We start from the raw sequence: 14,564 nt of genomic DNA on the forward strand, positions 1-14,564 counted from the left end.
GAAGGGGCCTAAGTGACATCTCCTGGTTTCCCACCCGTCTACCTTAAGAGCTAGCTACTGAATCAGGCAAAGAAGACTGTGACAAGGAAGTCGAACAGGACATCTGGTTCAGGTGGCCACATAATCACTTGCTGGGGTAAATAGTGGAAATATTGTTCTCTGTGTGTCCCAGTTATCAGCTGAATTTACCTAATTCAATGTGGTTTCTGCATTCAATGTGGTTTCTGGCTTTTAAGATGGACTGGGAGCTGCTGGCTGTTAAGGTAAACTGTTACATAGCTGTGATATAGAATAATAGTTTATTTTTTAAAGATTTTTGAATATTCTTACCATCCTTGTTCTGTTGTCAGTTTAATTTGACGAAGAATCCCCTTTAAAATGTTTGTGGTCCAGTTCAATTAAAAGAATTATCCAGGGAAGCTTTCCCATTCAACTGGCCAGTAGTTGTTACTCATCATGCCAAGTCTCAATATGCTTAAATCCATCCTTCTGAAGGCTGCATTCAAGCAAGAATGATCATAGAATTATCATAACAAACTAGAGATATTGTGATACCACATGTTCCAAAACACTTGGCAGAAATGGTTTCTGCCAATAAAAACACCAGCAGCTGAACTTCATGGACCAGCTGCATGAGACGATTGGGGTAAAGGCAGGCGGGGAAGACAGAATTAAATTAATCCCTCTAGTATCAGTTTGACCCCTTAAAATGGAAGGAATGGGTATGAAGGTTCACTGTCATGAAGTAAAGCCAAGAGGATCAGCTAACAGCAGCATCTGCTAGTCCAGGCGGGTTCGGCTGTAATCTCCCCCATCCCAGCTGGGGCCTGAGACAAAAGGCAGCCAGGAAAAAAACAGTCATTCATAAGAAACAGCAAGTCCATGCACTGAAATCATGTGCTCAGGAGAAGTACCAGGCAGGTGTGAAAATAAGGGGCAGGCAATTTGCTTCTTGAGAAGATATAGTTATTCCCCAGATGGAAGAAAAAAAAATACAAATGCTTTTAATGTATACTTCTGTTATGCACATGTCTAATTCAGCCTCAGTACTACATTATTCTATCCCCATATACTGACTGTTAGGTAATGCCATGATTACCAACAGGAGAGCAACCATATCCATGTAGGGAACTTTTTAAAAGGTCATTATAGGAAATGCTTTTAAATGGCCAGGAGTATACAATCAACAACAGAAATTGTAATTTAAACAAAACCTCAAAGGAAAAAAGCTCTGAAGGTAGTGTGATAATATCCCGGGGGGAAATCTAAGCACTTGGGGAAAGGCTCCAATACTAATGGTTTTGCTCAAGCCCTGCTGAAATGAATGGAACAAACAATTTCACACCAGTTGAAACTAGTAGAAATTACAAATGCACCTAACCATAGCTGCATCACTCTTTTACTTAAGCCAAGAGAATGATGTCTTTAGTACAGTAGAGTCTCACTTATCCAATGTAAATGGGCCGGCAGAACATTGGATAAGCAAATATGCTGGATAATGAGAGATTAAGGAAAAGCCAATTAAACATCAAATTAGGTTATGATTTTACAAATTAAGCACCAAAACATCATGTTATACAACAAATTTGACAGAAAAAGTAGTTCAATATGCAGTAATGCTATGTAGTAATTACTGTATTTACAAATTTAGCACCAGAATATCATGATGTATTGAAAACATTGACTACAAAAATGCATTGGATAATCCAGAATGTTGGATAAGTGAGACTCTACTGTACTACTGAATATCCCAAAGACAACAGATCCCAATTCATTGTGGAAGCTAAGCAGAGTCAGGACTGGTTAACCCTTTGAAGGTAGATTGCCAGGAAATACCAGGTTCTGTAACCAATGTTCAGAGGAAGCCAATGGCAAATCTTTGCATACGTTTGGCCAAAAAATTACAGATTCAGCAGAAGTCAAAGTTGATGGTACATAATCACTACTACAAAGAGGAGGTCCTGGGAGCAGTACAGAGCAGTCGAAGAGACCCCTGAATATTGCCCATGCAACAAACAAGATGTGCAGATCATACAAAAGGGGGATCCTCTTCATACTGGCTGCCAGAATCGCCATGCATTGTGGGAAATCTGGTGACTGCTGTTAGCGGGCATTTGGAAACCCATGGATTCACGCCCCCCTAGCCCAGCGATCCCGCTTCACTGCCCTTTTAAGCACGGAGCCCCTCCAGAAGTAGTTGTAAGTTATATAATGGGATTTGGCAGGCTTCGTGCTTTCTGGACCAATCACAGTCTGGCTTCAGGCCTGGGTTCAGTACCGAGACGGCTTTGGTCGCCTTGGTGGATGACCTCCGCAGGGAGCTGGACAGGGGGAGTGTGACCCTGCTGGTTCTCTTGGACATCTCAGCAGCTTTTGATACCATCGACCATGGTATCCTTCTGGGGCGGCTCTCTGGGATGGGCCTTGGGGGTACTGCACTGCAGTGGCTCCAGTCCTTTCTGGAGGGTCATTCCCAGTTGGTGAAGCTGGGGGACACCTGCTCGGACCCCTGGCCATTGACCTGTGGGGTCCCGCAAGGTTCTATTTTGCCCCCCATGCTTTTTAACATCTACATGAAACCGCTGGGAGAGGTCATCTGGAGTTTCGGAGTACGGTGCCATCTCTACGCGGATGACACCCAACTCTACTACTCTTTTCCACCTAAATCCAAGGAAGCCCCTCGGATACTGGACCAGTGTCTGGCCGCTGTGTTGGCCTGGATGAGGGTGAATAAACTGAGACTTAATCCTGACAAGACAGAGGTCCTCCAGGTCAGTCGTATGTCCGATCGGGTTATTGGGTGGCAACCTGTGCTTGACGGGGTCGCACTCCCCCTGAAGGCGCAGGTCCGCAGCTTGGGGGTCCTCCTGGATTCAGGGCTGACGCTTGAGGCTCAGGTGTCAGCCGTGGCCGGGAGGGCCTTTGCACTATTAAAACTTGTGCGCCAGCTGCGACCATACCTCGAGAAGTCTGATCTGACCATGGTGGCCCATGCCTTAGTTACCTCTAGACTGGACTATTGCAATGCGCTCTACGTGGGGCTGCCTTTGAAGACGGCCCGGAAATTACAACTAGTACAGCGATTGGCAGCCAGGCTTCTAACTGGAGCGAATTACAGGGCGCGTTCAACACCTCTGTTTAAGGAGTTCTACTGGCTGACGTTTACTTTCCGGGCCCAATTCAAGGTGCAGGTTATCACCTACAAAGCCCTAAACGGTTTGGGACCCACCTACCTTAGAGACCGTATCTCCCCCTACGAACCCGCACGTTCTCTTCGCTCGTCGGGGGAGGCCCTTCTCTCGCTCCCACCACCCTCGCAGTCACGGTTGGTGGGGACGAGGGAGAGGGCCTTCTCCGTCGTGGCCCCCCAGCTTTGGAACTCTCTTCCTAGAGAGATCAGGCAGGCCCCTACCCTCCTCTCCTTCCGTAGGAGCTTAAAAACCTGGCTCTTTCAAAAGGCCTTTAATACCTAATTTGATGTTGGACTGATCCATCTGCCCATTTTATAATAGCCCCCATTTCGAGATGTTGCCAATGCTATTTTGCACTTTATTGTCCATTTCTACCGGCACATTCTGTTCTGGATTTTATGAATTAGTCTCCTGTTTTAATATTGTATGTTTTTCGTATGCTTCTTGCCGATTTTAATGATTGTTTTATTGCTATTGATGTTTTACTGGTATGTTTTATAGTCGTGTTACTGATATTGATTGTTTTATCGGGCTAGGCCCCATGTAAGCCGCACTGAGTCCCTTCGGGGAGATGGGGCGGGGTATAAAAATAAAGTTATTATTATTATTATTATTATTATTATTATTATTATTATTATTATTATTATTATTAAAGGGGTGGCAAAGTGGAATATGCCGCCGATTCTTCCCCCATCGAATGAGATTGATATAATCGCCCTGGAGGACATACCTTTCTAGGAATTTTCTAGATCCTCCAGCTGACTCTATGGTAACTGCCAGTGAATGTCATTCATTTCAATAGTTTTTGCTATTATAAACTGTTTCCTGTAAGTTTGGGAACATATCATCCACCACCAACATCTACTAGAAAGCATCTGGGGATATTCTGGGACATTTTTATTTTTAAAATGCATTTTTTTACCACAAGGCTGTCCCAGGGGCCAACAAAATAGCTCAGCGAACACCTGAAGTCTGTAAGCCATACTTTCTTCATAATCACATAGAACGTGATATAGCTAGTGCTTGGGTATGCACACAAAAGGCACACCTAAGAAGTCAAAAAGAACAAAACACTATAGTACAGATAGCTGCTTTCCTCAGCAAGCAGGAAACCACACTCAAATATACTGAAAATTGAATGCTTGGAAGAGAAGCCCTAAAGAAGTCTGAGAACAAATTCAGTGTTGCATTGCTGCCCAGAATATTCTAGAAAAAAATGCAGCTTAATTTCAACCGAGAAGAACTAGCAGTATAAGCAGAGCAGCTTGAAGAGCAAAAGAAACATAAAATCTCTCCAACTAGCTGAAAAGTGCAAAGAGGGAAGGAAAAGAAACTAAAACACCAGGATGTGAGTGTTCACTTAAATCTTCATTATCAGACTTGTGATGCAGAAGTAATTTGCTTCTGAAACATCTGCAGCAGAGAGGTCTGCATTCATTACCAATTTAAGTATCAGGTGAAAATGATTTTAATCAGAGTTGATTAGGTTTGTGCTGATTAGTATTTTTCATGTTTAATTGTGATAAGTCTTTAAAAATGTTCCAAAGGCCTATTGAGTTCAGCATCTGTTTCTGATGCTGGCTACCTAGATGCTGATGAAAGGCCCAAAACAGGACATTATGGCAAAAGGGCCACTGAACTGTTCATATTCAGAGCTATATTCAGCATGTACTCATCATTACTAACTGCTATTGATTTTCTCTATGTGTTTTGCTGGTACTGTCATGGCTTGTTTAAAAATGGCACCCTGTGAACTTTCATGTGTAGATATGTGGAAGAGTGAATATACATGTTTTCTAAAGAAACATTAGCAAAAATATAAAATGTGTAAGAAGGCTGCAGGAATCGGAAATGCTGAAACAATACAGAAAATCTCTGCAGATTGCAAGAAGGGGGAAATAGGGACAGCTACAGAAAGTGACAATGGCTACAAAAGATATTTATAGTTCTCCCAACTAAAGCAATGGCAGACGAAATGTTGACTTCTAGGAGAAATAACCACAGTCAGCATGAAATATTAGTTTGGGTTCAAATTCAAACCCTCCAGATGGATCACATTGATTCAAACCCTCCAGCTGAATCACATTCTTTGAATTAGTTTAGAACTCTAAACTAGGAAATCCCAGAAAGGAATACACCAGTTATTTTGCTTGGAACCTCAACACCACTGTTGAGTGTTAAAACTAAAATGAATGTATTTATTTGTAAGTACAGTATGTATAAACACATTGCTAAACATTTTTGATACCACATTAACTATTATAACTCAATTCTATGGTATGCTGGGATTTGTAGTTTGATGAGGTATATAGAATTTTCTACTGGACTATATGTGAATTATTACAGCATTAGGGCTTTATAGTGGAGAAAACACAAATCCCAGGATTCCGTAGGGGTGAAGCTGTGACAGAAAGACAGATCAAAATGCTATAATTTCATAGTACAGTTGCAGACCAAATGAGATTGTTATGATTTGTCCTATGATTCCACCCCACCTCCATTGCTATGGTATATCTCATACTGTCAATGCAAAATCTGATACACTACAGGTTCTGTTGCCAGCATATAGGTCTTAAACTTAATTTCTAGAAGGCATCAATTAAGTGGTTGCCTGGTCAGTAAAATGAAAACCATCCCCTGGACATCTGCCCACATAGGGTCTCAACTAAGACCCAGGGCCTCATTCATCACAAAGCAGTGAAGACCAAGCTGACCGTAATGACTTTTGACAACTTCTGACCTGGGCAAGGGTCAAACCAGTGACCCAAAACAGAGTAGTTTCTCTAGCCTTTCACCAGCCCCCCAAGAGCTGTGCAAAATTTGCCTTTGCGTCTGAAAAGACTGCCCTACAAAGGAAACCTAAACAGGTCCTGAACTGCATCTCAGCAGTAACCTTATCGGTGTGCACTCCAGATAAAGGCCCGCTTTTCCCTGGGAGGAATCAAAGCCTTATTGATATGTGAATTATGAATGAAACCTTAAGCTTTTAAACTTTTAACCTGTGTGTTTCTAAGAAAAAATTTCAACAATGGATCCAGAGTGGGCCAATCTTGTAAGCATTTTTCAGCTCCTGTGAAATTGTTTATTCCAGTTTTAAGTATATAAGTTGGAAAATATAAACTTCTCATGGTACGCTTGAAACTCAGGTATGTACAGCCAAAAACTATAATTTTCAAAAGACCATGAATTAACATTAGATGAGATCTAACTGACTTATAGTTCATCTTGCTAACATACCATATATTATATCATATTATTTTTGGTAATCAAGACTAACTCTAACCCTTCTTTGATTTCAATTGAATTTGTAAGAATCTGACCTCCCTCATAAAATCACCTTGTGAACCTGTGGCAACAAACTGCTTGGTCTTTTCTAAACACCTTTAGGGTTTATTCTGGGTCAATCCAGTTTCCAAATTCACAAGAGAATTGTAAAATAATGTATAATTATTTTATGAATTCATAGTTTTGTTGAGACCTGGCATCAGCAGCTGGCATCCATGAGCAACAACTGAGGTTCCACAGGTGCCAATCACTGCTCTTGCCCGTCCACTCTGTACTTGGAATTTAAACTGTATGAGAGTCACTTATTGTTTAAAATATTCTAAAGTGCTAAAGAATGATGCAAGAGGATAGAATTCTGGTTTATTTGAAATGACAGGTAGCTTCAAGTATTTGCTGAACATTGCAATATTACTGCCACCAAAGGGTAATGTTACCAGCATTTTTCTGACAACTTCCTTAGGCAAAACCCTAGTTTTATTAATTATACTGAATTTGAAATATAGAAAAGACTCTTTTAATGTTTTCCAGGTACAAGAAATACAGCTTCATAAATGAGGAAGTAGTTGCTGTGTTTTGTAGTTTCTTAGTTGCTTGCAAAGCCACAAACCCGCACATTCCATTGATATCCCTTGCAGTACTGCCATTAAGAAGAAACTATGAAACACAGCAACCATACTGCTGACTGGAACATCATATAGAAACCACAAAATACCAGTTTTAAAGGAAATGCAGTGGCTGGCAGTATGCTTCTGGTCTGAATTTAAGATGCTTCTGAGTACATTTAAAATTTGGGTTCACAATACTTGTGAAAAAGATAATTCATTTTGAAATACATTTCTTCTTAGCTGACCTCATCAGCTATGTTCCTCTTTTTGTAATGTGAATGCTAGCTAATATCTTTACACTTAACTTGTCTAAAGAGTCCAATACCAAAGCATGACTAATTCATTGCCAAATTACTCTTTCGCTATTAAACTGTCCATAGTTGTTTAATGTAGGAAGGTAAACAACACCCCTGAGTTCGAAAGCTTGCTTGATGGAACAAATTGTTTGCTAATTGTACATTGTTTGGCACTTGGTGTCCTGACAATCTCCTTGCCCATCTTCTTCTCCATGCCTAGGTTTCTCCCCAAATTGCATTCCCCAACCACCTGAGTAGACTTTCTGGATCCCTGAAGCAGAACCTTCGGATTTCCTGTGCCAAGGAAATACTTTTTGCTTATTTTTTATCTAAACAGCAGCAAACTCTTATGTAATGTGCTACCTTCTTCACCACCTCTCATAGGATAAATATCATGCTGCTATATTTTTGAGAAACTTAGAAGATCATTTCTCCTGATATATGTCTGCCTGAGGCCCTTCCACACGGCCATTTAACTCAGGATATCAAGGCAGATAATCCACAATATCTGCTTTGAACTGGGTTATCTGAGTCCACAATGCCATATAATTCAGTTCAATGTGGATTTTATACAGCTGTGTAGAAGGGGCCTGCTGGAGAGGATCTTCATAGTATCCCACCAGTGGTGAAAATGCATAGTATGAACATATAGACCAGCAAATTGCTTTCACTCTGTCCCAACTGTTTTTAATGTTTAAATTTTAAAGCTTTTTTCCAGAAGAAGTTTAAATTCAGTTTATTTGTATGCCGCCGAAGAAAATTATAAATACAACAAATCAATCAATCATTTTGAATTAGCCAAACTGACCAACTGTCTAAAACTGGTCAAACCAGACAATATTGAAGAATAAAAAGAAATAGCAGAAGCACAATGTTTTGAGATAATGCTCCACACTGCCTTTAGAAGAGTGCAAAGCAGAGGTTTATATGTTAAGGCAACTCTTGTTGATCTTAAGCAAGGGTGGGCAAAGTGTGGCCCTACAGGTCACAAGTGGACTTTAATGCCCTGATGTATAGTCCTTACATGCAGAGCCCCAAATAATTAAAAATTATCTGGGTTATTTTGTCTCTTCACCCCTAAATGGCTCACTCTAAAAAGCAGATGTTTTGCTTCCCCAATTTTTTAGCTCCTTACATATCTGTGTAAAGTGCCAGAACCTGCCTTTCAAATCAGCCAAAATCAGAAAGGGCTAATAGAAGAAAATGTGTGAGATGGGTATGGTAGGTAGCCTAGGACCCATTCATGAACCAGGAGTTCTTGTCTTTCTCTCATTCCCATGAGCAGAAATGAAACTCCCATACATTCCTGTGAAGGATTATATCTCAGAGCAGGATTCCTGATAAGTTCAGCTTTTGCTGTAGTTCCTATAGTCTACACTTAAAAAAAAAAAAGAACAAAAGAAGTTGGGTATAATACTGCAACACGTCATAATCTTTGCTCACACTAAGCTTTACTTAAGGATTGGTCACCATGACCAATTTGTAATATTCTGGGTAGCAACTACCATTTCAAAACAAATGGATCATAAGTTTGTAAAATAATATCTACCTTAACAGGTAGTACAGAACTTAGAAGGAAGCAACAGTGAAGAAACAGGAAACAAGCAGCAACAACAATCAAATATACTATAAAACCTGAACAATCTCTGCATCTCTTTCATCATATCCCTCTGAATGTTCACATATTTGATAAGGCAAGTAGCTAAAATACAGAAGACAAATGCTCATTTAATGTAGTTAAAGCCCACAAATTAATAAATTATTTGATGTACTCTTGATAGTACAGAAATCACTCTGACCCTACTTAGACTGAGGGAAGATGAGAGCAATTGAATAATATTTCTTATAGGGTTCTTGAGCTGAATCAGATCTCACCCGGAAAATGGTAACATGGAGTTGTTAATGTCCAATCATCTATAGCAACTTGATTTCTTTGGAGGAAAGGGGTTATGAAAAGTACTAATAAACTGGAATACCACCGTAGGGCATGCCACAGTGTAACAATCTCTATGACTGAAGATCAAGCTAGACTTCTTTATGTTCAACAATATTTGTTTAGACTAAGGATAGATTGAGAACAGGTGCCTTCTTTAGCTGTTTTGGGGCTTCAGATCCCACCAGCCATCATTCCCACCAGCCATTAGCAATTATATTATTGTTCTTATTTCTTTAAATACTGTTTCCCAATTTTTTGTATAAATTTACAAGACCACCACATATGAATATATGAGCCTACTTCCTTTAGCAATTCTGACTGGGAACAAGGAAAGCTGGAGCCCTACATTGTAAACTCCTGTATTAAGTAGATAACAGTAGAATGAAAAGGAGATTTACATTCTGTGGTGCAGTGCATAGCACATGGAAGAATGCCAGAAACCTTTGCTTCCTAATGCATTTTTCTTTATCTAAAATCACATTTAGCAAATAAAAATTTGTATATTTTCCACACTGTCATGTATATTAGCTCCACAATCAGTTCCAACACATCAAAACTATGTGTACCTGCAGAGTTCTTAGCCTCTAGTGTTAGGTATGAATTAAGTTCACACCAATAACTTGTAGAGACAATGGAAAAACCAGAAATAGTAGCAATGATTAAAGTATATAACTAATGGGGAGGTGCTCACTGGTGATAGCTTTTAGTCTCTCTTGACTCAGGGTGCATGTAGGTTGCTCTCTGAAGTGATAATAATGCTCTTCATTGTCACACACAGAGGGGAAAGAAATCAATCATCTATAAATTATAAATAGAGATGATGCAGGTTAAAAGTTTTTTTTTCACATATTAAAAAACCCCCAGCAAATTCCCAAATGATTTCGAGCCTTAGGCAGGTTTGACTAATTTTAGTTTCCCTGTTGGCACTTTGTCTCTTTGGTTCAATGGATGTTGTTGCTGTTCAGTTGTTGGTTGTTCAGCTGCAATGCTAACATTTTGTATGCCTGTCTAAGGTAGACAATACAACAAAGAGCTCTAGAAGAGACAAAATGATAACATATAATAAGATACAGGTTGCAAAATTGGTTTCAGCTGATGTTTTCTGCAATGTTGGAGAGAATTATAACTGGTATATCTGCCTTTTCTGACTCTCACTAGCAAGCTGTACCAAAATTAAGGGTTGGTGATGAGCAGTCATATGTGTGTGTGTGTGTGTGTGTGTGTGTGTGTGTGTGTGTGTGTCTATCTGGTTCATTTCAGTGTCAACTGCAAAGCTAGCCACTACTGTACAGTTTCTGTACCCTTTGAAGAATGCCTGGTTCCTTTTAAGTAACCTGGATATCATCAGATTACTAAATCTGTGTGAATTTATGATCCATCCTGGATAAGAACACAAGAAGACATACATCGAAGATTATCCTAGTTTCCCACATCTGGCTAACAGATGCTTCCAGAAAACTCAGAAGTCAGGAGCATGAAGGCAATCTAATTCTTTAGGAGCATAGGATGATATACAGAGTGAACAACATAGAGGTCTGCTTCAGTGTGGTCATATTGTCACCTTAGGAAATCTTCCTTAATGCTGTATCTTCCAAATGTATTATACTGCAGTTTCCATCAAAGCTGACCATTGTGACTAAGGCTCGTGGGTCTTTGTATTACAAAACCATAGGAAGACTATTCTAAACTACCAAATTGGGAAATCTACCAGGGATCCTAGTATAGGGAAGAGAAGAGGAAATCATGGCCTATAGGACATATTGGTCGTATCCCCCTTTTCTATCTTCCAGATCCCTAATCCCTCAAACCACTGTATTACTTGAAGTTTTCTTGGGTAAAAAACACTCAGCAAACCTCAATGATCACTCCCCAAGGCTCCAGGAATGACAACATCAGCAGCCACAACTGCACACACTCCAGCAAACCTGAGAATCCGCAATAGAGCTTGCAATTTTCAGGTGATTTTCTCTCTCCCCCCCCCCCCCCCCCCAAATAAACATTGAGGCAGATATATAAGGGACAAAAACTGTTGTGCCCACACTGCCCCGATATATAATATCATAAGGACATTATTGTCAACTTTTGTAAGGCATGTGAACCATTTGCCTTTAAGTATGACATAGACATTTTTTCCACAGGTGCAACATTTTTTGCTGCTGAAGAAACATAAACTGGGGGATGATGTACCTGTAAAAATGATTTTTTAGATGTGACCAAATGATGTCCTGTCCTGAACATGGAGAGCCTGCATCATTTCCCAAAATAAATCTCCTTTTCTCCTTGTTACTTAGTGCTAGGAGGAAATCCCAGGGAGCTGTGTTCTGTGCTGTGTGTTATCAGAGATGCAGCCCCAGTATTTATTCTGCAGAGAGAAGAAAATGCTGCAGTTTTATAGAGGTCTCTCCTATACCGTGGAATTTATTTAAATTACTAATGAAGGAATAAATCTGGGAGAGGGAGACATTTACTGCATCCTTATTCACAGAGGGCTTTGTGTACATGGGATGAAAAGGGAGATGTGAAGCTTTGTACTTTACTAAACCCTACTTTGCCAGTATAATGGATACGGCATGATTCTATTAGAGGAAGAGCCTAACCGTAAGAGAGGAAATTGAATGCTCCCCATGACTCTATGCATTCCAGGAGCATCACCTCAATCTGAATCACACCTGTCAGTGGAGGCGGGGAGAAAAAGCTTCTTGTGGCAGCAGGATGGCAGACAAGCACTTGTCTGTACAACAGGAAAGACACATGCAGACAGGTTGGTGCCAACCCAAACCTACTGAGGCCCTACAGACTTTGAAGGTCCTGCTACCCTCTCTTTGGGCAATGTTCCCAGAACTGAGATGAACTGATTGCACCTGAGGTGACAGAGGGATTGGTGTTTGTAGAGAACAGCCTACTGCTTGCTGTGTCAAAGTATGTCAAACACAGTGAAGCTCTGCCTTGCTGCCAGGTTTGCCTGTTGCAAGGATGCTAAAGTGCTAGATAAGCAGAGGACTAAAACTCTGTGATCCTAATGGCCAGTGGAGAAAATATTGATAAATGAGAGTAGTCTAACAATCTATCCCTATATGATTGTGTGTGAAGCAAGATCCATTATGTGGCTTATCAGATCACTGAGATCCATCAACCAGAGCCAACAACAATATGTGTATGTTCAGGTTTCTAAAAGACTGATCTAAAACTCCTACAGTAGCTCACTATCTGGAGACAGAGAGAAAGAGAAAGGGAGAGAAGGAAATTCCAGAGAGAACAATAAAGAGTGGCAGAAAGAGAGAAGGAGAGTGTGGGGAGAGGGGAATATAAGGTTGAACTTGGCCACTTTTTTCTGTCTGCTCAGTGGTAGCAGGAGGTTCTCAGGGAGATTGGTGGTCCAGTGATCCACTTTAGATTTTAGTTTGAACTTTACAGAAGCTATCCAAGATACTGAACCTATTAGGGAGATGGAGTTCAGCACCTTGGATAGCACCCTAAACTAATTCAGAGTAAGTTGCAGATTTACTGCCTGCCTGATGACCTTTGGATATTCTTGGTAGTTTAAGATAAGCCACCAAAGGCAGTAGTAAAGGGTGCAGTAGAAAGATAAGTCAAAAATTACTTGAAAGCAACACAACCAACCAGATGAACATGCATGTTTGACGGGAAAGAAGACTTTTGAAATCCACTGTATGCCTTGTTTTTGTTTGTGTATTTTGATATGTATTTTATGGAGGTATGTTTTAATATGTGTATTTTACAGAGTGTTTTAAAATTATTATGTATTTGTTTATGTTTTAGTAATGCTGTAACCCACCTCAAGCCATAAGGAGAGGCGGGCAAAAAAATAAAATGATTCTTATTATTTCGATAATTCTTATATTGAGTATGCAAGAAACATATTAATACATATACACTGTTTCCATAGGCAGATTAATGATAAGAAAAGATTTTGATATTGTCAAGGGTAGTCCAGCAATAGATCTGAGTCATAGGTCCTCATCATAAAGGCCAGCTGAAGTGACCCACTGTGCCTGGCTTCACTGAGAAAGGAGAGGGGCAGTGGGGCAAATCTGTCACCTTGCACATAGCTTTCTCTTGGCGACACTTTCCCCATCGCATGGGGGAAGTGTTGCCATTGGAATAAGCACAACACAGCCTCCCGTGTTGTGGGGAACGCATCTGGCAATCCTTTAACCCTGTTGGAAGTGGGGCCTCTGCCGTAAATCACAAGATGTTATGTGATTGCCAGTGTGGGGCTCTGTCCATTAGCATTCTAGGATGCTAAATTCACCTGTCTGATGAGGTCTATAGGCACAACTGGGCAAACCAATGACGTTTGGTGATTAGCCAGTCTTCCCAATCTGGATACTTCTAGATAGTTTGGATCACAACTCCTATCGTCTCTGATTCTTGCCCATCTTTGGCTGAATCTACACTCCCATATAAGTGATTATCTTTCAATCAAACATTTCTGAAAGAGTATGCATTGCTCCTTATTAACAAGATTTCTAAAAGAGGATCCTTCATAAATTGGGACCTTGTGCTCATTTTGAAAATGTCTGCTTCCAGCAGTAGCAACATTTCAGTCTTAGGATCATCATCCATATTTGAAAAGACCAAGTGGTTGTCTGTGTATAACTCAGGGACTACATGGCTGGTAATTTCTTGCCTCATGGCAGAAGGCTCAAGCATTGTTAGAGGCTTCTGGCTGCATATGTTAAAACCATTAAAACTGTGAAGATGAAAAAGGGGTGCGATGAGGGAAATAGCTTTGCCTCTGGGCTGTCAGCAGTGGAAATCACCCAGGACCAAGGGGAGAAAGTGATAGATTTGTGGCCCTTCTCTGACCCGAAGCTCTGCTGACATTTCTATGTAAACAGTGACACTCTACCATCTGTGAAACACTCCTTCTCCTGTTATGGCTCAGTGTGTGTGTGTGTGTGTGTGTGTGTGTGTGTGTGTGTGTGTGTGTGTATATATATATATATATAGAGAGAGAGAGAGAGAGGGAGGGAGGGAGGGAGGGAGGGAGGGAGGGAGAGCCTTAACAGCGTTTCTTAAAGCAATACTTCTCAGGCTATCAAGTGTAGAGGGCTAGCAATTTTTTTTTTTGTAATATGTAGACACTGCAATCAAATTTGACCCATTGGCTACTGTGGTTTCTTTCTTTCCTGGAATCTCTCTTGTGCACTACCAACCACCTAGAACTCATCACCATTGGCTTAGAGGAGAATCTCACAGATGCCAACACTTGGGTCTTATTTAGGAG

General features: G+C 40.5%; 1 protein-coding gene across 3 annotated transcripts in view; it reads right to left on the bottom strand.

Moving 5' to 3' along the window:
- plxna2 (plexin A2) overlaps positions 1-14,564 on the bottom strand; it is a 555,589-nt gene that overhangs the window by 435,000 nt on the left and 106,025 nt on the right. The gene's annotated exons all lie outside the window — the stretch shown is intronic.

Source organism: Anolis carolinensis, chromosome 4, assembly GCF_035594765.1.
Source record: "Anolis carolinensis isolate JA03-04 chromosome 4, rAnoCar3.1.pri, whole genome shotgun sequence".
In the NCBI taxonomy this organism is placed as follows: Eukaryota; Metazoa; Chordata; class Lepidosauria; order Squamata; family Dactyloidae; genus Anolis; species Anolis carolinensis.